The 27,811-nt window shown below is 45.9% G+C and overlaps 1 protein-coding gene and 2 pseudogenes across 6 annotated transcripts in view; 2 read left to right on the forward strand and 1 right to left on the reverse strand.

Moving 5' to 3' along the window:
• TENM4 (teneurin transmembrane protein 4) overlaps positions 1 to 27,811 on the forward strand; it is a 1,727,786-nt gene that overhangs the window by 342,698 nt on the left and 1,357,277 nt on the right. The gene's annotated exons all lie outside the window — the stretch shown is intronic.
• On the reverse strand, positions 12,002 to 12,120 carry LOC135051375 (5S ribosomal RNA; annotated as a pseudogene).
• Positions 14,687 to 14,805, forward strand: LOC135054315 (5S ribosomal RNA; annotated as a pseudogene).

Genomic DNA, 27,811 nt, shown 5'->3' on the forward strand with positions numbered 1-27,811 from the left:
TGGGGAATATATAGCAGGGAACTAATAGCACGGGGTCAAAGGGCATTAGGCTGGTCAACACAGGGCTGTATTCTGTATTGGGGGTTTCATTCTTGCAGGCCACTTCCCCATGCTGGTGACAATAGTGTTATCTCCACACCCCTGAGCAGTGGGTTCTAATGAAAGAACAATTTGTTAGATTATAGTTTTTCCCTAGTTGGCTTGGCATGCTGCAGGACCCAGCCTACCCATTCCTGCTAGGGCATGCTGGCACTTGAGGAACAACGAAGATAAAAAAAATGTTATTTTAAAATGTACTTACAAAGATGGGTCCACGGTTATCTTAACTAGTTTTCTGCGCCTGGGCACAACATGATTTATTACCATAAACCATTCATCTATTGTTCTCAGCTGCAATACAATACAGAGAACAATACAGCAGGGGATTAAGTCCGACTGGCCAGTCTCAGTTAATCCTATTAAAGGTCAAGTTAAACGTGGACCTATCTGTAATTAAAATGTATTTAAAAAAAAAAAAATATTACCCCAGGCAAACTGTAGCCCCGGCACCTGGCAGCTGGAAGGGATATCTTTGGTCCATGCGGGCAGCCACTGGTTATATTCTCCCTCTCTGGGTGTTGTGGACACCCACAGAGGGAGAAAGGCCCGTGGCACCGGTATTCCTGCGGCAGAATTTCACCGCTAGTCTGGATTCTGGCGTCGACACTGTGACCGCCAGGATCGCGACTAGCAGTATTTTAACCAGCTCCCGTACAGTATAATTTATTAAATAATATGAGTCCTTAATTCATAGTTGCCTACCTTGCTGCCCCCTCCTCTGGGAGGTGGCAGCGTGGTAGTCGCATGAGGAAGTGGCTGGCAGGAAAGGTGGGCTGTCCAGGGGTCTGGCTGGCAGCAAGGTGGGCTGTCTGGGGGCATGGCCTATGGGAAGAAGGTATGTCCGGGGATATGGTATCACGATCGTGTCATCATGGCTCCGCCCCCTGCTATACAGTGCCGATAGAACAGGCAGTGTATAGCAGGGGGCAAAGCTACGGTGACGTGATTCAGTGCGAATTGTGTCATCGGATCCCCTCGGACCGCCCACTTTTCCTCTGCTGTGGGCAGCCGAGGTGGGGGGGTGAGGGGGGCTGCGGGGAAAAGCGGGAGACCTTACGGGGGGCTTGGAGGGCCATCCGATTTTCTGGAGCCTCCCGGCCATTCCGGGAGGGTAGGAAAGTATTCCTTTATTTTATATTATATTATGGGGAGGGGGAGGGGGGATATTACAACACTTTCAATATTATTATTTATATTATAATACATACTGCAGGGGCAACATCTATATATATATAATAATTATAATCATAATTTTATTTATATAGCGCTCTTTCTCCAACAGGACTCAAGGCGCTTAATGAAACTGTAAGGGTTGTGTCTGTACATATATAGTAAATAAAATATACAGTACTGTTAGGGACTGTTTATGAACTATGGAGACAGATAAAAAAAAATCTGAATTTTTGTCTGTTTCTCCGTTCGTTGCGGCATCAAAAACTACTGGATGAATAAAGATTGTGTTTTCACGATTGTATAACTTAGTGACCTAGAAAGAAATTGAGGTATGTATGATCTCCATGTGACATCAGAGAGAGGGGCAATAGAGGAAAAACCAGACACTTGACACTCGGCGCGCTGAAAGCTGGTGTTCTGCGGAACTTGACTCCGGCTGAGTTATGCAATGGAACCCGACTTAAAGTGACTGCTCTGCAGGGGAACCTAATTGTGGCAGAGATTTTAACGCGATTTGGCGCTGGTGAGACTGTGTTTATACCACGTATACCCCTTATCCCCAAAAATTTTCCTTTTCATTTCAAGATCCTGTAGTTTCTTTTAAGTGTCAGCTTCGCTGTGACGATAAGTGGGTCACGGGGGCAAGCGCTCAGGACTGCAGGCGTAGATCTCAGGACCAGCTGCTTCTCCCATAGGCAGCTTTACGTGGCTTGCTCACAAGTAAGTAGCCCCAAGCATCTTCTTGTGTTAATCCCTGAAGGAAAAACTGCAAATAATGTTTACAAAGTGATTTCAGCTACCTTGCCTGCAACAACATCTCTCTTTTGGAGGTTTATCTGTCTATTTTGCAACCATAAACTGATACATTTGTGCAGTATGTATTTTCATTATGAAAGAAATCAGAATTTTTAAAGGGGCGCTTGGTAAACCAGTGATATTTCATCCAATATCCAGCAGTTTGGCCTTAACTAACTTGTGCTGGAAGCAATAGACTTGAAAGTTTTATAGCAGAAGTAGCAGGATCTCCCAACAGCACAGATTATATCAGGCAGGAGATGAGTGATTTGTTAGTGAAAGGGCTGCATGTGACAGGGGCAGTGACATGATGTGAGGAGGGGAATGGAGGCAGCAGGAAGCCACAGACTGATAGTTATATAGTGGAAGGAGCAGGGTCTCCCAGCAGCACAGTGTATATCAGGAGATGAGGGATGTGTTAGTGAGGACAGGGCTGCATGTGACAGGGGCAGTGACGTGATGTGAAGAGGAGAATGGAGGCAGCAGAAAGCCACAGAATGAGAGTTATATAGTTAAAGGAGCAGAGTCCCTAGCAGCACAGAGTATATCAGGAGATGAGTGATGTGTAAGTGAGGACAGGGCTGTGTGTGACAGGGCAGTGACATGATGTGAGGAGGGGAATAGAAGCAGCAGGAAGCCACTGGCTGAAAGCTATATAGTGGAAGGGGCAGGGTCCCCAGCAGCACAGGGTGTATCAGGAGATGAGTGATGTATCAGTGAGGACAGGGCTGTATGTGACAGGGGCAGTGACATGATTTGAGGAGGGGAATGGAGGCAGCAGGAAGTCACAGACTGAGAGTTATATAGTGGAAGGGGCAGGGTCCCCAGCAGTACAGAGTATATCAGGAGATGAGTGATGTGTTATACCCCTTTTCCACTAAAAGCACGGGTCGCAGCCGTGTCGCCTGACACGGCTGCGACCCATGCTACAGCCCCTTTTGAACAGCGCTCACCAACCCGGCATATTGCCGGGTTGGTGACGCTACTACTGATGCGGCAGAAGCGGCGCTGGGAGATCACATGGTCTCCCAGTGCCGCCCTCCCTATACACTGTGTACGGGAGCCGTGTCGCCTCGACCCGGCACCCGTTCACACTAGACAGCTAGCCGGGTTGAACACGTGTTCAACCTGGCTAGCTACCCGGGTAGGATTCCCGGATCACATGATCCGGGAATTTGTCAGGGAACCCTTTTCCACTAGGGCAAAACACGGGTAAATGCGCGAGCTAGTGGAAAAGGGGTATCAGTGAGGACAGGGCTGCATGTGTCAGGGGCAGTGACATGATGTGAGGAGGAGAACTGAGGCAGCAGGAAGCCACAGACTGAGAGTTATATAGTGGAAGGCACAAGATCCTCAGTAGCACAGTATTGATGTGGAAATCTGTCACACTAATGTAACTTTTTTGATTTTCCCTCTGATAGTTCTTGAACTTTTGAGGCAAAGTTTGTCACGATTGCAGTGTTATTAATATACGCCAGGGAAAAAATGTCAGCTTTCTTCCAGGATTATATATAAGATGCTACCTGTCTAAAGAACTGGCATATGATTTTTGCTCCCCCTACATTTTAGAATCAGATCGCTTAGAAAGCTCTATTGCTGACAAAAAAAATTAGAGAAAAGGTGACAATGAGGAAAAAATGTAAATGGAGGAGTATTGAATCTGATAATAATGGCATTATCAGATTGGCACAATGTGGGTGTCGTCATCCCACATTATCAGTCAAGACTGACATTGAATGTTCTATTATGTGCAGATCTGACGCTGCCTCTTACTCACACTTGGCTTAACCCTGACAGCTGCCTACAAAAAGGGCGGATTGAAATACAGCAGCTATAAAATGTGTTGCGCACGTCAACCATCCAGACAGCGCATTGTATTATAAAGCCACAAAGGTCCTGCTGACTTGGAAATGCCGGGAAAACATTCATTACTTATGCTTAAATGGACATTATTGTTAAAGTTATATCATTTACGTGTACGACTAAACATTACTTTTAGAATAGCATAGCTATCTTGTATTTAATATTATTGCCCCTTTAAATCTAGCGCCTGAAACTGCCAAAGACCCGGCGGTTTTCAAAAGCACTGCATAGTAAACATACGCCTTTGTGTTGGCAAATTTTTCACACCCAAAAAAAATACTGTTTATTTTTGTAGCCGGAACTTTTTTTCCTTTTCCTCTCTTCCTCTTCCTCGTCTTCCCTAAGGGGGGTATTTGTCAAAGGTTGGAGATAAAATTGTGAGAAATTAAGTACCAGCCAATCAGCTTCTGTCTGAAATGTTACCGACAGTGTTTCAAAAATGACAGGAGCTGATTGGTTGGTACTTTGTCTTTTTTATCTCTTTTTAAGATTTGATAAACACCGCCCTTTGGGGCATATTTATCAATTATTGGGAATTGGTTCCAATAATTATCATATGTTATGTCTGCATATTGTGGCGGGGGGGGGGGGGGGGGGGGGGGGTTGGGGGGGGTTGGGGGGGGAGGACGAAAGCAGCCTGTCCTTGCGAAGTGTTCATGATATAAAGAATCTGAAGAGTATATTCTGAAACTCTACGTGATAAGGGAAGTAAGTTAAGAGTCTGAGCTGTGTTTCAACTCTACCCATAAGGAAGTGCATTCTTCAGATTTCCAAGTGTAGAAGACTGTCCACTATTGCATTGTCTTGGTAGAGGACTGGGACTTCGAACTTATAAGCGTTCACAATTGAAGAGCAGGGCCCTCTTTCCTCTAGTTGTCAAAGCTCTATATATATGATGCACTCACATTTTATCGCGAATAACAATACAATGCAGGAACTGCACTCCCTCCTCGTGGTAGACTCCCTCTCCCCCACTGCCTGCTTCCACTTTGCTCACCTCTTCGCTCTCTACCGGCATCTTTCCCTCACCATTCAAACATGCTCTGGTCTCGCCTATTCTCCAAAAAACAACAACCTCGACCCTTCATCACTCACTAGCTACTGCCCCATCTCTCTTCTCCCATTCGTCTACAAACAAAGTACTTGAAAGACTGGTCTACAGCCGTCTCACAAGCTACCTGTCTGACTCTCTCCACTACAATCTGGCTTTCGCCTACTCCACTCCACCGAGACTGCTCTGGTGAAAGTCACCAATGACCTGCTTTCGGCCAAATCCAGGGGCCACTTCTCTCTGCTCATCCTTCTGGACCTCTCTGCTGCCTTTGACACCATGGATTATCCTCTCCTCCTCCGCACACTCCAAAACATTGGCCTCTCTAGCACCGTCCTTGACTGGTTTACCTCTTACCTCACTAACCGCTCCTTCTCTGTGTCTGCCTCCAGCACCATCTCACACCCGTCCATCCTTCCTGTTGGTGTCCCTCAGGGTTCTATCCTAGGCCCCCTTCTGTTCTCCCTGTACACCTCTTCCCTAGGTGCGCTCATTAACTCCTTTGGTCTTCAATACCACCTCTATGCTGATGACACACAATTCTACCTCTCCTCTCCTGATCTGTCCCCCTCTGTCCTCTCTCGGGTTTCCAGCTGCCTCTCCGCAATCTCCTCCTGGATGTCTGAGCGCTCTCTGAAGCTCAACATGGACAAAACTGAACTCATTATCTTTCCCCCAGCCAGAGCAACACCCCCTACCAATATCTCTAGCACTGTTGACAACACCATCATCTCCCTTGTTCCCCAACTCCGCTGCCTGGGCGTCACTCTTGACTACTCCCTCTCCTTTGCACCCCACATCCAAGTTCAGTACCAGCTATGCAACATTGCTCGTATCAGGACATTTCTCTCCCAGAGTGCAACTAAACTTATCATCCACTCACTGGTCATCTCACGACTCGACCACTGCAATGTTCTCCTCACTGGCCTCACCTGCTCCCATCTCACTCCCCTCCAATCTGTCCTCAACTCCTCAGCTAGGCTTATCATCCTCTCCCGACGCTCCACATCTGCCGCTCCCCTTCGACAAAATCTACACTAGCTCCCATTCCCCTACAGAATCCTCTTCACACTCCTCACCCTCACATACAAGGCCATCTCTAATTCCACTGCTCCCAACATCTTCAACCTCCTCTCCCTTCATACTTCCTCCCGCCCACTGCGGTCGGCCAATGACCATTGCCTCTCCACTACCCTGGTCACTGCTTCCCATACACGAGTTCAAGATTTTGCCCTTGCTGCACCCCTTCAGTGGAATGCGCTCCCCCGCTCCGTCAGACTCTCCCCGACCTTGCAAAGCTTCAAAGGGGCACTAAAAACCCACCTATTCATCAAAGCGTACCTTTCCGATGCATAACCTAGTCCTCAGGCTGCCCCTCCATCCCCCTACCTCATGCCTTGAACATCTCTGCTTTGCTTACATACTGCCATCAGGCTACCTCCTGCTTGCTTACACCTCATATCATCCGTCTGTTGCCCCTTCCCACTAGATTCTTAGCTGTTCAGAGCAGGGCCCTCTTTCCTCTTGTTGTCAAAAAGCCCTCTTCCTGTCACATTTCACTCGCAGCTCTCTCCTACTCAGCGACCATCTTTACCGCTTTTTCTCCTGCTGGTAAAGACTCATCTCTATCTATGGCCACCAGCTCCTAGTAGTACGGTGATCACTCCCTCACTACTTACTTCTAAGCTGTATTATGTTTTGAGAATTGTGGTGCTTTTTATTACCTGTATTCTATTTTTGTTATTTATTTACTGTAATGCTAAGTTCTGTCTCCCTGTACTGTCCTTTGTACGGCGCTGCAAAACACTTGTGGCGCCTTATAAATAAAATTTAATAATAATAATAATAATAATACGTCAAGTGGACGAGAGACAATCCCATTCTACCGGTTTTGTGAAGTTCTGTGAGTTGCTTCAGTACCCAGAGGGAACACTTTTTCCTGTACCCCAGTTGCTCATGAACGATGTTGTGCACAGAACCCACTGAGATGTTCAGTTCGTCAGCAATATCACTAACTCGAATGCATCTGTCCTCCTGAATCAGACCTTCAATGCGGCACAAATTCTTGTGCAAATTGACATGCTTGGCCAGCCGGATTGCTGCTCATCTTGAACGTCACTCCTGCCGTTATCAAAGGCAGTGCACCAAACCCAAACCTGTTGCCCTGACATGACGTTGGCGATGAATTTCAGCCGGACCGGCTCCCTGCAGCAACCTCTGCCACTCTGGAGCTTGTAGAGTGCGTCCCCATGCAGGGGGGTTAGGGTCCTTGAGAGTGTCTGGAACACTTGTCACCGGGGGGAGACAGGGAGGGAGAGATTACAGCCTCCCTATATGGTTCGCAGGTGGGGTAAAAACCAGACCGGTCCAGACCATGTGGCGAGGCTCTAATCTCTCCATCCACATCTCCTCGGTGATAGCTGTTACAGACATCAGCCCCCGGATATCATGGGGACACTACAAGCTCCAGAGTGGTAGAGATTGCTGCAGGGAGCCATTCCGGGATCCGTCCGTTCCAGTTTTTACCCAATCCCAAATGTCTCCCTGGTGATGTTTGTATAGACAATGCTAATTAAGGTCTAGTAAGCGATGTTCTTGAGTTTAGTGTAAATTAAAATCTACCATGAAGCCGGTGTACGGATCTCTGCATTAATGTAACGTTTCACACTGCATTCACTTATTTTCAATTTCATCTGGATTTCTTTCCGTCTCGCTGTCTGTGCCTGTATCACGTTGTAGGACGCACAGTACATGAGCATTGAGAAGAAGATGAGAATGTTTGTGTTGTGCCGAAGCTCTTGTTATGTCAGAATGTCGTCTTACATCTCAGCAGATGTCAGAGAACAGACAGAGTTGGAGGCTTAATGATGGTTTTGTCTGTAGAAAATCACTAAATGACATTTCTGGGGTGTAATACCTGTCTCTTTGTGATCCAACCAGCACTGGAGACCATCGCAGTGATGTCACCTGTACTAGGAAAACATGTTTTGGTGTTGTAGATTGTACTAATATATTATCATAATAATCATATTCATATTATTACATTTATGCTCATCATACCTTTAAAGACCTGCCTCTTAGACGGGCTGATTACCATGCTAATTGCCCAATTTTCCGAAGCCAAACCACAGCAAACCAAGGTGGGAGGGGAATTTCTTTTATCACTTAATTAGTCAAGCGTGTATGTTTTTCTTTAAATGTGTTATTCAGTGCATTTGCAATCAGGGGTGTATTATGCAGCTGCTGGGCCTCCAAGTTGGAGAGGGCTTTGCAATGATTTCACATCCTACCATAGATCCCGTGAAGGGGCAGCTGAGTAATGTGTGAGGACGGTGAAGGCGCAGTAATTTTGGCGACCACCAATAGACCCTGCTGTGGGCGTCCTCAGGACGATCGGAACAGCACTGCAGTAGCGTACTACTGGCCGCAGGCTACCATTCCAGGCACACTGCTAGCCAGATCCAGGGGTGGTGGGGCAGCAACCTTACCACTCCCAGGTTCCTGTGCCCTCGGTGATGGCACCAGAGGTGTAGCTACTGTACGTGCCATGGTGCCCGGAGCAGGGGTATGTTTCGGCGCCCCCTCCTTGTGCTGAATTGGGGGCATGTTACAGTTGAAAAGAAAAATAATGGTTAAAAGTCCTAAATTGGTGACAGGGATGGTTCTAGACCTTGTGGAGCTCAGGGCAAAAGTTTCCTTTGGGCGCCCCTCCATGTATAAAATAGGGATAGCGTGCGCCAAAGGGGCACAACAGAAATATAGGGGTGTGGCTTTATGGTGAAGGGGCATGGCCACAAAATAGTACCAATTCAGATTACACCGCACAGTATTGTCCATTACTCTCATTACACCACACAGTAGTGTCCGTTATTCACAGTACACCGCACAGTAGTGTCATTTATTCACATTACACCGCACAGTAGTGTCCGTTATTCACATTACACCGCACAGTAGTGTCCGTTATTCACATTACACCGCACAGTAGTGTCCGTTATTCACATTACACCGCACAGTAGTGTCCGTTATTCACATTACACCGCACAGTAGTGTCCGTTATTCACAGTACACCGTACAGTAGTGTCCGTTATTCACAGTACACCGCACAGTAGTGTCATTTATTCACATTACACCGCACAGTAGTGTCCGTTATTCACATTACACCGCACAGTAGTGTCCGTTATTCACATTACACTGCACAGTAGTGTCATTTATTCACATTACACCGCACAGTAGTGTCATTTATTCACATTACACCGCACAGTAGTGTCCGTTATTCACATTACACCGCACAGTAGTGTCCGTTATTCACATTACACTGCACAGTAGTGTCATTTATTCACATTACACCGCACAGTAGTGTCCGTTATTCACATTACACCGCACAGTAGTGTCCGTTATTCACATTACACCGCACAGTAGTGTCTGTTATTCACATTACACCGCACAGTATTGTCCGTTATTCACATTACACCGCACAGTAGTGTCTGTTATTCACATTACACCGCACAGTAGTGTCCGTTATTCACATTACACCGCACAGTAGTGTCCGTTATTCACATTACTCCGCACAGTATTGTCCGTTATTCACATTACACCGCACAGTAGTGTCCGTTATTCACATTACACCGCACAGTAGTGTCCGTTATTCACATTACACCGCACAGTAGTGTCCGTTATTCACATTATACCACACAGTATTGTCCGTTATTCACATTACACCGCACAGTAGTGTCTGTTATTCACATTACACCGCACAGTAGTGTCCGTTATTCACATTACACCGCACAGTATTGTCCATTATTCACATTACACTGCACAGTAGTGTCTGTTATTCACATTACACCGCACAGTAGTGTCCGTTATTCACATTACACCGCACAGTAGTGTCCTTTATTCACATTACACCTCACAGTAGTCTGTTATTCACATTACACCGTACAGTAAATGTATGTTACATGACACCGCACAGTAGTGTCCATTAGTCACATTACGCCACACAGTAGTGTCTGTTATTCACATTACACCACACAGTAGTGTCCGTTATTCACATTACACCGCACAGTAGTGTCCGTTATTCACATTACACCGCACAGTAGTGTCTGTTATTCACGTTACACCGCACAGTAGTGTCCGTTATTCACATTACACCATGTGGTAGTCATCCTTATACACTTTATATCACACAGTAGAGCCCCTTATACATGTTACACCACAGTAGGGCCCCTTATACACATTACACAACACAGAAGCGCTGCTTATACATGTTATGCCACAGTAGAGCCGCTTATACACATTACACCACAGTAGAGCCTCTTATGCACATTACAGCACAGTAGAGCCGCTTATGCACATAACACCACAGTAGAGCCTCTGATACATGTTATACCACAGTAGAGCCATTTATACATGTTATGCCACAGTAGAGCTGCTCATACATGTTACGCTGCAGCTTCTAATGCAGTAATGCAGGGAGAGGTGTTGCTGCAGCCGGGGCAGAGAAAGGTGCTGCAACATCAATGTAGAGAGAGGTGGTGTAGCACCTGGGGCAGAGAGGGGTGCTGCAGCAGCCAGGGTAGAGAGAGGTGCTGCAGCATCAATGTAGAGAGAGGTGCTGCAGCAGCTGGGACAGAGAGAGGGGCTGCCACAGCTGTGACAGAGAGGTGCTGCAGCAGCTGTGACAGAGAGATGTGCTGCAGCAGCCGGAGCAGAAAGAGGTGCTGCAGCAGCGTGGGCAAAGAGTGGTGTAGCAGGACAGAAGTAACCCCGCTGCACAGCTGCAAGCAGACAGTGAGACATATAAAGAGGGCGGCAGAGCTCCGGCATGTGCCGGCTGTCAGTGTCTCTGGCTGTTATCTCTGGCCTGCCCTGTTCCCTACCTAGTCTCCGAGTCCAAGTCAGTGTGCGCTCCCCTGCTTCTCCTCCTCCTGCTCTGTGGCTACCTGTACAGGGAGGGGGCGCCTTCTAACTTATACAGCACCCGGAGCTCAAGATCCACCATAGCCACCCTTGCTACACCCCTGGATGGCACCGCCCGCACATCCCTCCTTACGGCCCTGACAATCACCAGGCTTTTAGGCAGGAGCAGCCCATCAGATCATTGGCCCTTCTGGTACTTGCAAGAATTTACATATGTCCAGTCCCGGCAGCACTCTTGGGAAGATTTAGGGGCCATTGGCGTTTCTATCATGGGTGCAGTGCACACGGGCCCCTGGCTCCAGGAGGGGCCCACATCGCACCCATTGCACCCATATTTTAGTACTCAACTCTCCGGAATCCAGCGTCGGGCGCTGCGGCCACATCCGTCGCGCAAAAAATCCCCTCCAAAATGGCCGCTGTGCATGCGCAGTTTGAATTTTGTCTCCGGAACATGGCAGGCACCATGTTTCCGGAGATCTGCGCAGTAGCAGGGGCGGATTGGGAACAAAAAGCGGCCCTGGAAATATTTGTACTAGTGGCCCCACTTGGGCAGCACCAGAGGTGTGGTAAAGGGTGGGGTTGAGGATGCCGCACAAGACTAAGTGAGATTGTATAGGTGTGTAATTAATGTGTGTTGCCAAGAAAACCGACGAACCAGAAAAGCTTCTGGAATTAATCACCATCTACCATTGAACAGAAAAAGGTTCTTGTTTAGGCAGAAGAAAAGGGGGTGATTGTCGATGGTGCTCCCATGGGTCTATTACATAGGTAATAAAGACAGGAGAGAAAGGAAAAAAGTGACCCTTGTTGGGAGCACTCCCTCTTGGAAACAACTGTGATTGGAATTATGTATAACGTATTTGTTATTTAAAACGTAACCTTTAATTCTTAATGAATAATATAGGAGTACACACAAAGTATGTTTAAAAATTGATTAAATAGTTTGAATCGTAAATTCGGGAATGCAACTGTGAACATAAGGATGAAAAAAACATAATATAAAAGGCAAACGTGCGGTACAAGTTACGGTAAAACCAGAAGATTTGCCCGCCAGGTGTTGATTAATACAATAGGTGCAATAGCCAAGGTATTGCCTTCAAACTTGACCTACAACACCTGGTATTCCTTAGTGGTCAGCCACCTAAGTACTGACCAGGCCCAACACCGTATTGCTTCCAAGATCGGACGTGATTGGGCATGTACGGTGTGGTATGGTAGTAGATTAAAGTTGATGAAGCAAAGACCTATAATGGGTATGCAATTGTTAGATCCACCCAAGGCCTGGTAGAATGGGCAAAAAATCTCTTAAAGAAGAGACTGATGTTTAACCATCATTGCACCAAAGTGTATTCCAAATGTGTAGGTATACATAGGTTTTAAATCATATGGTCAACCGGTTTTGCCAAAAATAGCCGCCAATATGTTGCTTATACTGTGCTATGCAACATTGATCCCAGAGGATTTTTCACATGTAGTAGGGCAATAATGAACCCTAGTTATTCTGATGACATGCCAGCAAAGTTTGAGAGATATCAAAACATAAATGTGTTGCAAGTATAGGTACTACTGAATATGCAAAAGATCCTGAGCAATACACCATACTCCCCCTCCCCCTTCACACAGTGTATAGGGCAGGGAATGGAAATGTGCCAGAAATCATGTATTCAGCTGAAACGACAGATTGGCAGGAGTGGATAGAAATTAGGGAATAGATCTCAAAAGACGTGATCTCCACTATCCACACTAAGGCTAACTAATTCATTAGAGCCTGAAATGTCAATTACTGTCTTAATTGCAATCTTTGATAAATAATTATACTTGCAGTAAGAAAGCACACAAATAGTATTGTATATGCTGTATGTCCACAGTGAGTCAAATAAGAGTTATGAAACAAAATGTGAAAAAAGACTCAATTGTCAATGCGAAAAGTAGATTGTTGCTGATTGTACGTAATTTCATCAGCAGCCAGAGAGTAACACTGAAAAAGTGTCAAAATTTGATTCTGTATATCTGGCAACTAAAAGCAGCAAATTGCAATGAAAAGATTGAATATAGTTGATAGAAAAAAGTGCCTTATTATAAAAACGGCATAGATTTGCCCGAATGAGACTGATGCACACAGTGCTTAATTACAATTGTGCGTGGCTGGAGAGCGGGAGACAAAGTGAAAATGCAGGATATATCTGAAGAAATACTTGCGAACGCCTGTGCGTGTGTCCTGCTAGTTTGATACCGCTGACAGCTCGGCGTGATGAGCTGTGTGTCTGAGCGGCTCCACTGGTCTCCTCTCCTGCCGCTGACAGCTCGGCGTGATGAGCTGTGTGTCTGAGCGGCTCCACTGGTCTCCTCTCCTGCCGGTCTCTTGGTCACGTGAGCGCACTCACCGTGACCCCGTTCACCTCCCAACGTACGTTTCACAGAAAGCTTGTTGACGGGTAGTGTGAACGTGAGGAGTGCAGACCTGGATTATATTCAGAAGAATAGATTGTTAATTAATTATACCTGACCAGGTATAATTAATTAACAATCTATTCTTCTGAATATAATCCAGGTCTGCACTCCTCACGTTCACACTACCCGTCAACAAGCTTTCTGTGAAACGTACGTTGGGAGGTGAACGGGGTCACGGTGAGTGCGCTCACGTGACCAAGAGACCGGCAGGAGAGGAGACCAGTGGAGCCGCTCAGACACACAGCTCATCACGCCGAGCTGTCAGCGGCAGGAGAGGAGACCAGTGGAGCCGCTCAGACACACAGCTCATCACGCCGAGCTGTCAGCGGTATCAAACTAGCAGGACACACGCACAGGCGTTCGCAAGTATTTCTTCAGATATATCCTGCATTTTCACTTTGTCTCCCGCTCTCCAGCCACGCACAATTGTAATTAAGCACTGTGTGCATCAGTCTCATTCGGGCAAATCTATGCCGTTTTTATAATAAGGCACTTTTTTCTATCAACTATATTCAATCTTTTCATTGCAATTTGCTGCTTTTAGTTGCCAGATATACAGAAACAAATTTTGACACTTTTTCAGTGTTACTCTCTGGCTGCTGATGAAATTACGTACAATCAGCAACAATCTACTTTTCGCATTGACAATTGAGTCTTTTTTCACATTTTGTTTCATAACTCTTATTTGACTCACTGTGGACATACAGCATATACAATACTATTTGTGTGCTTTCTTACTGCAAGTATAATTATTTATCAAAGATTGCAATTAAGACAGTAATTGACATTTCAGGCTCTAATGAATTAGTTAGCCTTAGTGTGGATAGTGGAGATCACGTCTTTTGAGATCTATTCCCTAATTTCTATCCACTCCTGCCAATCTGTCGTTTCAGCTGAATACATGATTTCTGGCACATTTCCATTCCCTGCCCTATACACTGTGTGAAGGGGGACGGGGAGTATGGTGTATTGCTCAGGATCTTTTGCATATTCAGTAGTACCTATACTTGCAACACATTTATGTTTTGATATCTCTCAAACTTTGCTGGCATGTCATCAGAATAACTAGGGTTCATTATTGCCCTACTACATGTGAAAAATCCTCTGGGATCAATGTTGCATAGCACAGTATAAGCAACATATTGGCGGCTATTTTTGGCAAAACCGGTTGACCATATGATTTAAAACCTATGTATACCTACACATTTGGAATACACTTTGGTGCAATGATGGTTAAACATCAGTCTCTTCTTTAAGAGATTTTTTGCCCATTCTACCAGGCCTTGGGTGGATCTAACAATTGCATACCCATTATAGGTCTTTGCTTCATCAACTTTAATCTACTACCATACCACACCGTACATGCCCAATCTCGTCCGATCTTGGAAGCAATACGGTGTTGGGCCTGGTCAGTACTTAGGTGGCTGACCACTAAGGAATACCAGGTGTTGTAGGTCAAGTTTGAAGGCAATACCTTGGCTATTGCACCTATTGTATTAATCAACACCTGGCGGGCAAATCTTCTGGTTTTACCGTAACTTGTACCGCACGTTTGCCTTTTATATTATGTTTTTTTCATCCTTATGTTCACAGTTGCATTCCCGAATTTACGATTCAAACTATTTAATCAATTTTTAAACATACTTTGTGTGTACTCCTATATTATTCATTAAGAATTAAAGGTTACGTTTTAAATAACAAATACGTTATACATAATTCCAATCACAGTTGTTTCCAAGAGGGAGTGCTCCCAACAAGGGTCACTTTTTTCCTTTCTCTCCTGCAGCACCAGAGGTGTAAGGTCTAGCCATGGGCCATGGCAGCAGCACCCTCCCCCCAAGACTTTCCAGATAGTGGGCATGTCCAGCATCAAGGGGGAAGTTAAAAGGAAATTAAATTAAATGTTATGAGCACATTATATGATTCACCTTTAGAATTTAGGAAACTATATCATTCTTTAGAAAGATATATTTTCTTTCTTATTACACCAACCGTATCCCAATCACTATTCACTCAATCTTATATGTCAGCCAAGCAGGCAGACAGAGCATACACTAGATCATCTGCAATCACAGACTAAGTGGCAAAGTCATTTTCATATATGCTAATTATTTTGCATCTTATTCATTATGTCTATAAATAGGACCACATGTCCTCAAACAAAACAGGCCCCATAGGTGCGTCGGCCCACCGGGAATCTTCCCTGTAGACCCTATGGCCAATTCGCCTCTGCGCACAATGTTGGAGCCTACGGCGCCGTGTAGAGGAGGGGGCCCACCCAGAGTCTGAAAACGGGCCCCCCTCCTCGCTTAAGACGCCCCTGTTGGGCGCCCATCAACGAGTTTTAGCTATTTAAAACTTGTTGCGTAAGATAAATGCCGCTCCAGCCAATCAGCTCCTAACTTTAATTTTTCAAACACATGACAGTTGGGAGCTGATTGGCTGGAGCACCAGCTATCATACACAAGTTTTAAATAGCTAAAACTCGTTGATAAGTGGGCCCCTAAATCTTTTGCTCTACCCACAGATGCCTTAATATAGGTGTACTTTACATAATGTTTATCATGACTGTACAGAAAGAATCCTATTCCGCTGGTTGGCAGTAGGTTATGTGTTGTGCAACAATGAGCTATAATTGTTACAAACTAACATATAAATAGCAACACACATTAGTGTAAATCTGTATGGGTTAAATGGTTGCTATCAATGTTTACTAAGTGTGTATCTAATCTTTTTAAAAAGTTTACAAAATATACCTTTGCTGCGTTTCACAAGCATAGGTGTGTGAATATTAAATGTGTCTTATGGTGCATACACATGGTGAGATTTTGACTAGCTCCGATTTTGACTATGCAGTGTCCCCCGAACTCCCACAGAGCCCAGAAGCACCGATTTTGACTATCTTTACCTTTGATTTTGACTATGTGCGATTTTGACTATACTTTGTACTAGATAGTACTCTAGATAGTCAAGATTGACTTGCCTGCACAGTCTATCTAGCCTTGTGATACCGAGCCCCCAGGAGTATGCATCAGTATTGCATCGGCAACGCAAGCTGCCTAACACAGTGTGATTTGCACTAACTTTCCTTGCAATTTTGACTATATAGTCAAATTCGCAAGGATAAATCTCACTATGTGTACACGCCTTTACTTTTGTGCGGAACACATGTTCCAAGGGGATGTAGTTATGTGACCGGCAGTCTGGAGACCACCGGTCACAATACCTCTCCCTACATCCCGCCCCCTCACAATCCCGACGGTTGGCATGCCGACCAACAGGTACTATTCCCACTTGTGGGTGTCCATAACACCCAAAGAGCCACCGAGCCCCCAGCGTGGCAAGCGGGCTTGTTGCGCTCGCCCCTCCACCAGTATTACGAGGCCAGGATAACCAGCATCGGTATGCTAACCCGCGGTCTCCTGACCGCCGGTCACGCATACCACACCTGTTCCATCATGTCACTATAACACCCTGGTGTCTGTGAAAGTTGCATTGCATTTTCATTAGAGTTGTGCGCCAGACTCTTGTGTTTTGGTTTTTGCTGTTGACAAAACCACCATCAAGTGTTTTGGTTCGGATTTGGATTTGCTTTCAGATTTCTTGAGAATTGCTAAAATCATGAAATTTAGACCTATTTTTTGTTCCTTCAGTATTTTTAACATTAATACCATTAATTTCCAGTTATTACCAGTCAATTTGAACCACACTCTCCTGTGTGAGAGGGATCCTGAAATCATGAGGGAGGAATCTGCAAGTGATCCAAAACCCAAGATTCAGATTTTAAATCCAAGTTCCGAACAGAGGGAAACTCCAAATCGGGACTCTGTTCGACTCGGATCCCCTAATTTCTGATGAATTCGGATCTCTAACAAATCGAATTGCACATCTCTAATTTATATGTGTGAGGATCACGGTAAATGTTCCGGGATGGTTGGTTAATCCTCTGTCACCCCTGTTCTGCAGATGGCACAAGGTTATGCTGAAAGCAATTTATAATATACCGTGGAATAAAATGATATCTAAAATGTAAGGTTTACGAAAAAAAAGTTGTGTTTTGAAATATTATTTGCATCTTTTCCATATCTTCTTATACCTTATATTTTCTTATTCCTTTAAACTGTCTCCTGTTTCTTAGAAACCCGTAAATGGTTTGTGAATTGATTTTTACAAATTATTCTTAGAGCTGAACTGGATGAAATTTGTTCCTCTGACAGTAAAAACTTGGACGATATCTCTCGCAGCCTAATTAGTTAACCCTTGAGGCAGGGCCAGTGCCTGGGTGTTTGGCGCCTCCCTGCAAACTACAAATTTGTGCCCTCTCTTCAATACTTAATAAAGGGAAGGCACGCACCGAAGGTACGTGTGGTCTAACAAGGAAGGGGTGAGCCCACACAATTGTACCCCCAATTCACATTACGTCACACAGTAGCACAATGTTATTCACATTACACCACACGCAGTGTTCCTGATTCATATTATACCACATACTAGTGCCCCTTAGTCACTTTACGACCCACGGTAGTGTCCCTTATTCAGGGCTTAAAGTGAACCTGCACAGTTGGTGGAAATACATATTTGTGCCCTAACCCCCATACTGTCTAAAGTAACAGTGCGCACCGAAGGCGCACGCTGCAAAAAAGGGGTTACTAGGAAGGGGCATGGCTACACAATGGTAACCCCAATTCACATTACACCGCACAGTAGCACAAAAGTATCGTCATTACACCGCATGTAGTGCCCCTATTTCATGTTACGTCACACAGTACTGCCCCATATTCACGTTATGCTACACAGTAGTGCCCATATACACAATTCCCACGGTATCAGTGCCGCTTATACACACAATGCCCACTGCCTCTGTGCCACTTATACACACAGTGGGATACGGTTGTTAGGTCGACAGTCATTAGGTCGACCACAGAAGGTCGCCATGTATTAGGCCGACATGGTCAATGGGTCGACATGGTCATTAGGTCGACATGTACTAAGTCGACAGGTCAAAAGGGCGACATGAGTTTTTAAAAAAAAAAAAATTTCATTTTTGGGACTTTTTCATACTTGACGATCCACGTGGACTACGATTGGGAATGGTAATCTGTGCCGAGCGCAGCGGTAGTGGAGCGAGGCACCTTGCCCAAAGCATGGCGAACGAACGAGCCATGCGAGGGGTCACGGCGCACTAATTGGGGGTCCCCGTCACTTTACAAAGAAAACAACACCAAAAAAAAGTCCAAAAAACCCATGTAGACCTTTTGGCCTGTCGACTTAGTACATGTCGACCTAATGACCATGTTGACCCCTGTCGACCTAATGCATGTCGACCTTCCATGGTCGACCTAATGACTGTCGACCTAAGTTGAGTTGACCCAACGACCCATACCCCACACAATAATGCCCACCGCATCTTTGCCACTTATACACATTCCCACAGTATCAGTGCCACTTATACATATAATAAGTGCCCGTGTGTGGGTGTATGTGGGTGTGTGTTTGTGCAATATATATATATATATATATATATATATATATATATATATATACTGTATATATATATATATATATATATATAAATATATATATACACATACATACATACATACATACACACATACACACAGCTCTGGTAAAAAAAATACAAATACATACCTCCCAACTTTGCCGGCATGCAAGGAGGGACATCAGCGGCGCGCCCGAAATTAGGGGGCGTGGCCTACTATCATTATAGGGGCATGGACAGCGCTCAGAGCTGCTGGCCATGCCCCCTGTCCCTCTCTGCCAGGAATAGACGCTCTATCCACCGCTGCTCTCCTCATAGCAGGGAGTGACAGGGGGGGAATCTCCCAACGGCCCCCCCACCCGCCCCCGACTCGCAGGACACTGCGAACCGTGGGTGGGACAGCGGGACAGTTGGGAGGTATGCAAATAGAAAGCACACACTTGCAGCAGTAGCATTCAATACATTAGAAAACAAAGTTTTCAAAGAGTTAAACTCGGCCTGCTCTGACCACACTCAAGTTCCTGCATCAGCATGTTGTAGAGGGGGAGGGCTCGAGAGCAGGAAGAACAGAGAACAGCTTCCTGTCATAAATCACAAGCATCCAGGATGTGGAACAGAAAGTGAAAGTGGCCAGCCTGTGCGTACAACGGAGTGAAACCCCTTCCGCATGCTCTGCTGGTAGGGGGAGGGAGGGAGGGAAGATGAGCTGCTGGACTGGACTCGAGCCTCTTTCACTCGGCACCACTGCCTATACAGTCAGGGCCGGTTCTGGGGCTTTGCGCGCCCCGGGCGGCAATGGGGGGCGTGGCTTTGTACAGGGGGCGTGGTCATTTACGCCCCCTGTACAGACTATTGTAGCGCTCTGAAATGTGCGGGGGGCTGCCGCTGGCCGCTGTGAAGCCCTTCGTGGAGAGGTCCTTTAATGTGCGGTGCGCGATGACGTCATCGCGCACCGCACAGTAAAGGACCTCTCCACAAAGGGAAACTCTAGTTTCCCTTCACAGCGGCCAGCGGCAGCGGGGGGCACAGCAGCAGCGGATCTTGCCCTGGTGCGGCGCCCTCCGGATGGCGCCGGCACCCTCCGGAAGGCGGCGCCCCGGGCAAAAGTCCTGTTTGCCCGTGGCAAGATCCGCTACTGTATACAGTGTGACTGTGACAGGCACTGTGGTATCCAGCAGCAGCAGCGCACAGCAGCACGAATCGCTGCTTTGCTCACCTTGGCCCAAGTCTGGACTTCTGTGTATGCCGAATCGCTCATAGGCAGAGCTAACAGGACTGGCCTGGCCAGTAGGTACATTTCTGGGTAAATAATGGTGAGAGGAGCCTGTCTGCTGCTGAAATAAGCAGACTAGAGATCCCTGGCAACACCTTTTTTAATAAATTGATACATTATTATTGAACTAGAAAAGCTTAACTTAATCAGGGATTATCATTAGTAGTGACTGTGCTGCGCATTTTACAGGGGAGCTGCAGAAGCCAGAATACAGGGGTTCTGTAGACGTGACCTTTGCATACATAACAATAGAACATGTGTACATAGTACACATAGAAACATTTTGTACACCAAATATTTTGTGGTTGCTTTCCTATATAACCTTTGGGTAGCGTAGAACATTATTTCTAAATATTTGCTATATATGTTTACCAAGCATGCACTTAGGGGCATACTGTATTCATCATCACTTAAATTCTACAAAAGTAGGTGAATATTAACATTTTCACCTACTTTTGTAGAATTTAAGTTTTGTGGAGATTCATCATGAAGGTAATGCAGGAGAAATCACAGATATCTCCTGCTTACCATTCTCTCCCGAGCTGGCCCAGTGTCCCCATTCATCAAGCTCTGAAAATACAATGGGGCAGATGTATTAACCTGGAGATGGCATAAGGAAGTGATAAACCAGTGATATGTGCAAGGTGATAAAGGCACCAGCCAATCAGATCATACTGTTAATTTTACATATTGGAGCTGATTGGCTGGTGCCTTTATCACCTTGTACATATCACTGGTTTATCACTTCCTTATGTCTTCTCCAGGTTAATACATCTGCCCCATTGTTAGAGCTTGACTGCGGGAACATTCGCCATCTTTAGTAAATAACTCGCTGAACATAAAAATACATGTATTCTTGTGGTACCATTTTTACCCTCCTCCTTCCAATAACTGATCATTTGTCGTAGCCCTGCTTTGATAACTCTGCTATCTATACACAGTTTTTTTCTGCGACTTTCTTGAATGTTGATGAATTACGCTGCATGTCCGAATCTCGTTAAAAGGAATGGGCCATATAAATGAATAGGATAATCTCTGTAGATTAATTATAAATTTGTTTTTTTCCCCTCACTCACACCACAGGTTTAAGGGCAAAATCCTTATTTATGAACATCATTCTTTAATATATTCCCCCCCCTAATATACTTTACTTGTTAAAAGCCCATCAAAAATAAGATAAATATTTTTCTCCTAGTCCGTAGAGGATGCTGGGGACTCCGTAAGGACCATGAGGTATAGAGGGGCTCCGCAGGAGACATGGGCACTATAAAGAACTTTAGAATGGGTGTGCACTGGCTCCTCCCTCTATGCCCCTCCTCCAGACCTCAGTTAGAGAAACTGTGCCCAGAGGAGACGGACAGTACGAGGAAAGGATTTTTGTTAATCTAAGGGCAAGATTCATACCAGCCCACACCATCCACACCGTATAACATGGAATATACGAACCAGTTAACAGTATGAAACAAAACAGCATCAGCCCGAGACTGATCAAAACTGTAACATAACCCTTATGTAAGCAAAAACTATATACAAGTCTTGCAGAAGATAGTCCGCACTGGGACGGGCGCCCAGCATCCTCTACGGACTAGGAGAAAAAGATTTACCGGTAGGTTTAAAATCTTATTTTCTCTTACGTCCTAGAGGATGCTGGGGACTCCGTAAGGACCATGGGGTTTATACCAAAGCTCCAGACCGGGTGGGAGAGTGCGGATGACTCTGCAGCACCGATTGAGCAAACATGAGGTCCTCATCAGCCAGGGTATCAAACTTGTAGAATTTGGCAAAAGTGTTTGAACCCGACCAAGTCGCCGCTCGGCAAAGCTGTAATGCCGAGACGCCTCGGGCAGCCGCCCAAGAAGAGCCCACCTTCCTAGTGGAATGGGCCTTAACCGAATTTGGTAACGGCAATCCAGCCGTAGAATGAGCCTGCTGAATCGTATTACAGATCCAGCGAGCAATAGTCTGCTTAGAAGCAGGAGCGCCAACCTTGTTGGCTGCATACAGGACAAACAGAGCCTCTGTTTTCCTAACCCGAGCCGTCCGGGCTACATAAATTTTCAATGCCCTGACTACGTCAAGGGACTTGGAATCCTCCAAGTCCCCCGTAGCCACAGGCACCACAATAGGTTGGTTCATATGAAACGATGAAACCACCTTAGGCAAAAATTGAGGACGAGTCCTCAATTCTGCTCTATCCACATGGAAAATCATATAGGGGCTCTTGTGAGACAAGGCCGCCAATTTGGACACCCGCCTTGCAGATACCAAGGCCAACAACATGACCACCTTCCAAGTGAGAAATTTTAATTCCACCGTTTGAAGAGGTTTAAACTAGAGATGAGCGGGTTCGGTTCCTCGGAATCCGAACCCCCCCGAACTTCAGCCTTTTTACACGGGTCCGAGGCAGACTCGGATCTTCCCGCCTTGCTCGGCTAACCCGAGCGCGCCCGAACGTCATCATCCCGCTGTCGGATTCTCGCGAGGCTCGTATTCTATCGCGAGACTCGGATTCTATATAAGGAGCCCCGCGTCGCCGCCATTTTCACACGTGCATTGAGATTGATAGGGAGAGGACGTGGCTGGCGTCCTCTCCATTTAGATAGAGAGTGAGACACTTGATTTACTAGTAATTTAATTTTAGTAATTTTGGGGAGCATTAGGAGTACTCAGAGAGTGCAGAGTTTTGCTGATAGTTATACTAGTGACCAGTGACCACCAGTTTTATTTATTATTTAAAATCCGTTCTCTGCCTGAAAAAAAACGATACACAGTCACATACCATATCTGTGCTCAGCCTCAGTGTGCTGCATGATAATATCATCTATGTATATCTGACTGTGCTGAGTGCTCACTGCTCACACAGCTTAATTGTGGGGGAGACTGGGGAGCAGTTATAGCAGGAGTACATAACAGTGCACACTTTTGCTGCCAGTGTGACTGACCAGTGACCACCAGTATATTGTCTGCCTGAAAAAGTTAAACACTCGTGTGGTGTTTTTTTTTTTAATTCTATAAACGCATTCTGCTGACAGACAGTGTCTAGCAGGTCCGTCATTCATTATATTATAATATATACCTGCAGTAGTTATATATATTTTTTTTATATCATTATCATCCAGTCTATACTAGCAGACGCAGTACGGTAGTCCACGGCTGTAGCTACCTCTGTGTCGGCAGTGCTCGTCCATAATTGTATACCTACCTGTGGTGGGTTGTTTTTTTTCTATCTTCTTCATACTAGTAGTTTAGGAGTCTGCTGCTGACAGTGTCCAGCAGGTCCGTCATTATATAATATATACCTGTCCTGCAGTAGTGATATATACATATTTTTTATATCATTATCATCCAGTCTATACTAGCAGACGCAGTACGGTAGTCCACGGCTGTAGCTACCTCTGTGTCGGCAGTGCTCGTCCATAATTGTATACCTACCTGTGGTGGGTTTTTTTTTTTCTATCTTCTTCATACTAGTAGTTTAGGAGTCTGCTGCTGACAGTGTCCAGCAGGTCCGTCATTATATAATATATACCTGTCCTGCAGTAGTGATATATATATATTTTTTACATCATTATCATCCAGTCTATACTAGCAGACGCAGTACGGTAGTCCACGGCTGTAGCTACCTCTGTGTCGGCAGTGCTCGTCCATAATTGTATACCTACCTGTGGTGGGTTTTTTTTTTCTATCTTCTTCATACTAGTAGTTTAGGAGTCTGCTGCTGACAGTGTCCAGCAGGTCCGTCATTATATAATATATACCTGTCCTGCAGTAGTGATATATATATATTTTTTATATCATTATCATCCAGTCTATACTAGCAGACGCAGTACGGTAGTCCGCGGCTGTAGCTACCTCTGTGTCGGCAGTGCTCGTCCATAATTGTATACCTACCTGTGGTGGGTTGTTTTTTTTCTATCTTCTTCATACTAGTAGTTTAGGAGTCTGCTGCTGACAGTGTCCAGCAGGTCCGTCATTATATAATATATACCTGTCCTGCAGTAGTGATATATATATATTTTTTATATCATTATCATCCAGTCTATACTAGCAGACGCAGTACGGTAGTCCACGGCTGTAGCTACCTCTGTGTCGGCAGTCACTCGTCATCCATAAGTATACTAGTATCCATCCATCTCCATTGTTTACCTGAGGTGCCTTTTAGTTGTGCCTATTAAAATATGGAGAACAAAAATGTTGAGGTTCCAAAAATAGGGAAAGATCAAGATCGACTTCCACCTCGTGCTGAAGCTGCTGCCACTAGTCATGGCCGAGACGATGAAATGCCATCAACGTCGTCTGCCAAGGCCGATGGCCAATGTCATAGTACAGAGCATGTAAAATCCAAAACACCAAATATCAGTAAAAAAAGGACTCAAAAATCTAAAATAAAATCGTCGGAGGAGAAGCGTAAACTTGCCAATATGCCATTTACCACACGGAGTGGCAAGGAACGGCTGAGGCCCTGGCCTATGTTCATGGCTAGTGGTTCAGCTTCACATGAGGATGGAAGCACTCAGCCTCTCGCTAGAAAAATGAAAAGACTTAAGCTGGCAAAAGCACAGCAAAGAACTGTGCGTTCTTCGAAATCACAAATCCACAAGGAGAGTCCAATTGTGTCGGTTGCGATGCCTGACCTTCCCAACACTGGACGTGAAGAGCATGCGCCTTCCACCATTTGCACGCCCCCTGCAAGTGCTGGAAGGAGCACCCGCAGTCCAGTTCCTGATAGTCAGATTGAAGATGTCAGTGTTGAAGTACACCAGGATGAGGAGGATATGGGTGTTGCTGGCGCTGGAGAGGAAATTGACCAGGAGGATTCTGATGGTGAGGTGGTTTGTTTAAGTCAGGCACCCGGGGAGACACCTGTTGTCCGTGGGAGGAATATGGCCATTGACATGCCTGGTGAAAATACCAAAAAAATCAGCTCTTCGGTGTGGAAGTATTTCAACAGAAATGCGGACAACATTTGTCAAGCCGTGTGTTGCCTTTGTCAAGCTGTAATAAGTAGGGGTAAGGACGTTAACCACCTCGGAACATCCTCCCTTATACGTCACCTGCAGCGCATTCATCATAAGTCAGTGACAAGTTCAAAAACTTTGGGCGACAGCGGAAGCAGTCCACTGACCAGTAAATCCCTTCCTCTTGTAACCAAGCTCACGCAAACCACCCCACCAACTCCCTCAGTGTCAATTTCCTCCTTCCCCAGGAATGCCAATAGTCCTGCAGGCCATGTCACTGGCAATTCTGACGAGTCCTCTCCTGCCTGGGATTCCTCCGATGCATCCTTGCGTGTAACGCCTACTGCTGCTGGCGCTGCTGTTGTTGCTGCTGGGAGTCGATGGTCATCCCAGAGGGGAAGTCGTAAGACCACTTTTACTACTTCCACCAAGCAATTGACTGTCCAACAGCCCTTTGCGAGGAAGATGAAATATCACAGCAGTCATCCTGCTGCAAAGCGGATAACTGAGGCCTTGGCATCCTGGGCGGTGAGAAACGTGGTTCCGGTATCCATCATTACTGCAGAGCCAACTATAGACTTGTTTGAGGTACTGTGTCCCCGGTACCAAATACCATCTAGGTTCCATTTCTCTAGGCAGGCGATACCGAAAATGTACACAGACCTCAGAAAAAGACTCACCAGTGTCCTAAAAAATGCAGTTGTACCCAATGTCCACTTAACCACGGACATGTGGACAAGTGGAGCAGGGCAGACTCAGGACTATATGACTGTGACAGCCCACTGGGTAGATGTATGGACTCCCACCGCAAGAACAGCAGCGGCGGCACCAGTAGCAGCATCTCGCAAACGCCAACTCTTTCCTAGGCAGGCTACGCTTTGTATCACCGCTTTCCAGAATACGCACACAGCTAAAAACCTCTTACGGCAACTGAGGAAGATCATCGCAGAATGGCTTACCCCAATTGGACTCTCCTGTGGATTTGTGGCATCGGACAACGCCAGCAATATTGTGTGTGCATTAAATATGGGCAAATTCCAGCACGTCCCATGTTTTGCACATACCTTGAATTTGGTGGTGCAGAATTATTTAAAAAACGAGAGGGGCGTGCAAGAGATGCTGTCGGTGGCCAGAAGAATTGCGGGACACTTTCGGCGTACAGGCACCACGTACAGAAGACTGGAGCAACACCAAAAACGCCTGAACCTGCCCTGCCATCATCTGAAGCAAGAAGTGGTAATGAGGTGGAATTCAACCCTCTATATGCTTCAGAGGTTGGAGGAGCAGCAAAAGGCCATTCAAGCCTATACAACTGAGCACGATATAGGAGGTGGAATGCACCTGTCTCAAGCGCAGTGGAGAATGATTTCAACGTTGTGCAAGGTTCTGCAACCTTTTGAACTTGCCACACGTGAAGTCAGTTCAGACACTGCCAGCCTGAGTCAGGTCATTCCCCTCATCAGGCTTTTGCAGAAGAAGCTGGAGACATTGAAGGAGGAGCTAACACAGAGCGATTCCGCTAGGCATGTGGGACTTGTGGATGGAGCCCTTAATTCGCTTAACAAGGATTCACGGGTGGTCAATCTGTTGAAATCAGAGCACTACATTTTGGCCACCGTGCTCGATCCTAGATTTAAAGCCTACCTTGGATCTCTCTTTCCGGCAGACACAAGTCTGCAGGGGTTCAAAGAACTGCTGGTGAGAAAATTGTCAAGTCAAGCGGAACGCGACCTGTCAACATCTCCTCCTTCACATTCTCCCGCAACTGGGGGTGCGAGGAAAAGGCTCAGAATTCCGAGCCCACCCGCTGGCGGTGATGCAGGGCAGTCTTGAGCGACTGCTGATGCTGACATCTGGTCCGGACTGAAGGACCTGACAACGATTACGGACATGTCGTCTACTGTCACTGCATATGATTCTCTCCCCATTGAAAGAATGGTGGAGGATTATATGAGTGACCGTATCCAAGTAGGCACGTCAGACAGTCCGTACGTATACTGGCAGGAAAAAGAGGCAATTTGGAGGCCCTTGCACAAACTGGCTTTATTCTACCTAAGTTGCCCTCCCACAAGTGTGTACTCCGAAAGAGTGTTTAGTGCCGCCGCTCACCTTGTCAGCAATCGGCGTACGAGGTTACTTCCAGAAAATGTGGAGAAGATGATGTTCATTAAAATGAATTATAATCAATTACTCCATGGAGACATTCACCAGCAGCAATTGCCTCCACAAAGTACACAGGGAGCTGTGATGGTGGATTCCAGTGGGGACGAATTGATAATCTGTGAGGAGGGGGATGTACACGGTGATGAATCGGAGGATGATGATGAGGTGGACATCTTGCCTCTGTAGAGCCAGTTTGTGCAAGGAGAGATTAATTGCTTCTTTTTTGGTGGGGGTCCAAACCAACCCGTCATTTCAGTCACAGTCGTGTGGCAGACCCTGTCACTGAAATGATGGGTTGGTTAAAGTGTGCATGTCCTGTTTATACAACATAAGGGTGGGTGGGAGGGCCCAAGGACAATTCCATCTTGCACCTCTTTTTTCTTTCATTTTTCTTTGCGTCATGTGCTGTTTGGGGAGTGTTTTTTGGAAGGGCCAGCCTGCGTGACACTGCAGTGCCACTCCTAGATGGGCCAGGTGTTTGTGTCGACCACTAGGGTCGCTTAGCTTACTCACACAGCTACCTCATTGCGCCTCTTTTTTTCTTTGCGTCATGTGCTGTTTGGGGAGTA

This window comes from Pseudophryne corroboree, chromosome 2, assembly GCF_028390025.1.
Source record: "Pseudophryne corroboree isolate aPseCor3 chromosome 2, aPseCor3.hap2, whole genome shotgun sequence".
In the NCBI taxonomy this organism is placed as follows: Eukaryota; Metazoa; Chordata; class Amphibia; order Anura; family Myobatrachidae; genus Pseudophryne; species Pseudophryne corroboree.